Source organism: Ailuropoda melanoleuca, chromosome 1 (assembly GCF_002007445.2).
Source record: "Ailuropoda melanoleuca isolate Jingjing chromosome 1, ASM200744v2, whole genome shotgun sequence".
Lineage (NCBI taxonomy): Eukaryota > Metazoa > Chordata > Mammalia > Carnivora > Ursidae > Ailuropoda > Ailuropoda melanoleuca.
The window spans coordinates 31,322,527-31,326,291 of NC_048218.1; positions in this window are offsets into that span (position 1 = coordinate 31,322,527).

A 3,765-nucleotide genomic window follows, 5' to 3' on the forward strand; every position below is an offset into this window, starting at 1 on the left:
TTTTTTTTTTTTTTTTTTAGAAAATCCATTGTTTACCTGCATATTTATCAGCATTTGACAGAACACAGCTTTCCCATCCTCCCACCCTACTCATTTTTTATCCTTAGGGTTTCCTGCTCCTTCTTCCTCAGCTGGTGGAACATCTGACACACAGACACCAGCAGAGGACTGATATCCTCCATTAAATCAATAAAGCCACCTGCACTTTCCCCACATTCTTTGTTTTTTTTTTCTTTTATTAAAATACAAGCTCTACTTCTGTCCTACCAAACCAAACCAAACCAAACCAAAGCAAACCAAAGCAAACCAAACCAAACCAAACCAAATTTCTCATCCATTTTATCTTTCTAGGTATTTTTTGCAAAATATCTTAGATATCTCTGAATACCTGAATTTTGAGTACCCCAGGCCTGGATCTTCTCTATCTATTCTATTCCTTCTCCCCAGGTGACACAAAAGCCACACGGTTAATGACTTCTAAGTTTCTATCAATACCTTGGAACTATCTTGAACTGGGGACTTGAATACCTCCATGGCTACTTACTGTCTGTACAAGTCGATGACTGAAATGGTCCCTTTTCTCAGACTTGTGTGAGTTCTGTGCTGCAAGCATCCATAAATGGTGCTATGAGCCTCTTGGTTCCTCAAACTAAACCATGGGTGATCTTCTCTACTATTCTTTTCATCAGAAGTCCATCTTATCTCAGAAATGCATCTCCACCTCTCCAACTCTTCAATGACAGCTTCCTGATTTGATTTATAAACATCTCTGACTTCTACTACTCAAGTAGTGCTGCTGCTGCTGCTGCTACGATTGCTGCTGCTCCTACTGCTGATGCTGCTGCTGCTCCTACTGCTGCTGCTGCTCCTGCTGCTGCTGCTGCTACTGCTGCTGCTGCTCCTGCTCCTGCTACTGCTTCTGCTCCTACTGCTGCTGCTGCTCCTGCTGCTGCTGCTCCTACTGCTGCTGCTGCTCCTGCTCCTGCTACTGCTTCTGCTCCTACTGCTGCTGCTGCTCCAGCTGCTGCCACTCCTGCTGCTGCTGCTGCTCCACAGCTCCTGGAGCTCCTGCTGCTGCTGCGCCTGCTGCTGCTGCTCCTTCTGCTGCTGCTGCCTCTGCTCCTGTTGCTGCTCCTGCTGCTCCTCCTGCTGCTGCTGCTTCTCCAACTACAGCTGCTGGCCCTGCTCCTACTGCTGCTGCTGCTCCTGCTGCTGCTGCTCCTACTGCTGCTGCTGCTCCTGCTCCTGCTACTGCTTCTGCTCCTACTGCTGCTGCTGCTCCAGCTGCTGCCACTCCTGCTGCTGCTGCTGCTCCACAGCTCCTGGAGCTCCTGCTGCTGCTGCGCCTGCTGCTGCTGCTCCTTCTGCTGCTGCTGCCTCTGCTCCTGTTGCTGCTCCTGCTGCTCCTCCTGCTGCTGCTGCTTCTCCAACTACAGCTGCTGGCCCTGCTCCTACTGCTGCTGCTGCTCCTGCTGCTGCTGCTCCTACTGCTGCTGCTGCTCCTGCTCCTGCTACTGCTTCTGCTCCTACTGCTGCTGCTGCTCCAGCTGCTGCCACTCCTGCTGCTGCTGCTGCTCCACAGCTCCTGGAGCTCCTGCTGCTGCTGCGCCTGCTGCTGCTGCTCCTTCTGCTGCTGCTGCCTCTGCTCCTGTTGCTGCTCCTGCTGCTCCTCCTGCTGCTGCTGCTTCTCCAACTACAGCTGCTGGCCCTGCTCCTACTGCTGCTGCTGCTCCTGCTGCTGCTGCTCCTACTGCTGCTGCTGCTCCTGCTCCTGCTACTGCTTCTGCTCCTACTGCTGCTGCTGCTCCAGCTGCTGCCACTCCTGCTGCTGCTGCTGCTCCACAGCTCCTGGAGCTCCTGCTGCTGCTGCGCCTGCTGCTGCTGCTCCTTCTGCTGCTGCTGCCTCTGCTCCTGTTGCTGCTCCTGCTGCTCCTCCTGCTGCTGCTGCTTCTCCAACTACAGCTGCTGGCCCTGCTCCTACTGCTGCTGCTGCTCCTGCTGCTGCTGCTCCTACTGCTGCTGCTGCTCCTGCTCCTGCTACTGCTTCTGCTCCTACTGCTGCTGCTGCTCCAGCTGCTGCCACTCCTGCTGCTGCTGCTGCTCCACAGCTCCTGGAGCTCCTGCTGCTGCTGCGCCTGCTGCTGCTGCTCCTTCTGCTGCTGCTGCCTCTGCTCCTGTTGCTGCTCCTGCTGCTCCTCCTGCTGCTGCTGCTTCTCCAACTACAGCTGCTGGCCCTGCTCCTACTGCTGCTGCTGCTCCGACTGCTGCTGCTGCTACTACTGCTGCTGCTGCTCCGACTGCTGCTGCTGCTCCTCCTCCTGCTGCTGCTGCTCCTACTACTGCTGCTCCTACTGCTGCTGCTGCTGAGGCTGCTGCTGCTCATACTGCTCCTGGTGCTGCTGCTCCTACTGCTGCTGCTCCTACTGCTGCTGCTGCTGCTCCTACTTCTGCTGCTCCTACTGCTGCTGCTGGTCCTGCTTCTGCTACTGCTCCGGCTGTTGGTGCTGCTCCTACTCCTGCTGCTGCTGCTCCTGCTGCTCCTTACTGCTGCTGCTGCTGCTCCTGCTGATGCTTCTGCTCTTGCTGCTGCTGCTCCTCCTGCTGCTGCTTCTTCTACTGCTGCTGCTGCTTCTGCTGCTCCTGCTGCTCCTCCTGCTGCTGCTGCTGCTCCTACTACTGCTGCTGCTGCTCCTGCTGCTGCTGCTCCTACTGCTNTCCTATGTCTGCTGCTCCTACTGCTGCTGCTGCACCTACTACTGCTGCTGCTCCTACTGCTGCTCCTGCTCCTACTGCTGCTGCTGCTGCTGCTCCTACTGCTGTTGGAGTTGCTGCTCCTACTGCTGCGGCTGCCTCTGCTCCTGCTGCTGCTGCTCCTGCTGCTGCTGCTGCTCCTACTACTGCTGCTGCTGCTCCTGCTGCTGCTGCTCCTATGTCTGCTGCTCCTACTGCTGCTGCTGCACCTACTACTGCTGCTGCTCCTACTGCTGCTCCTGCTCCTACTGCTGCTGCTGCTCCTCCTGCTGCTGCTTCTTCTACTGCTGCTGCTGCTTCTGCTGCTCCTGCTGCTCCTCCTGCTGCTGCTGCTGCTCCTACTACTGCTGCTCCTGTTGCTGCTGCTGCTCCTGCTGCTGCTGGTTCTGCTCCTACTGCTGCTGCTTCTCCTACTGCTGCTGCTCCTACTGCTGCTGCTGCTCCTGCTGCTGCTGGTCCTCCTATTGCTGCTGCTGCTCCTGCTGCTGCTGCTGCTCCACAGCTCCTGGTGCTCCTACTGCTGCTGCTCCTGCTGCTGCTGGTCCTCCTATTGCTGCTGCTCCTGCTGCTGCTGCTCCTACTGCTCCTGGTGCTCCTACTGCAGCTGCTGCTCCTGCTGCTGTTCCTACTGCTGCTGCTGCTCCTGCTGCTGCTGCTCCTTCTGCTGCTGCTGCTACTTCTGCTGCTGCTCCTGCTCCTACTGCTGCTGCTGCTGCTGCTCCTACTGCTGTTGGAGTTGCTGCTCCTACTGCTGCGGCTGCCTCTGCTCCTGCTGCTGCTGCTCCTGCTGCTGCTGCTGCTCCTACTACTGCTGCTGCTGCTCCTGCTGCTGCTGCTCCTATGTCTGCTGCTCCTACTGCTGCTGCTGCACCTACTACTGCTGCTGCTCCTACTGCTGCTCCTGCTCCTACTGCTGCTGCTGCTCCTCCTGCTGCTGCTTCTTCTACTGCTGCTGCTGCTTCTGCTGCTCCTGCTGCTCCTCCTGCTGCTGCTGCTGCTCCTACTACTGCTGCT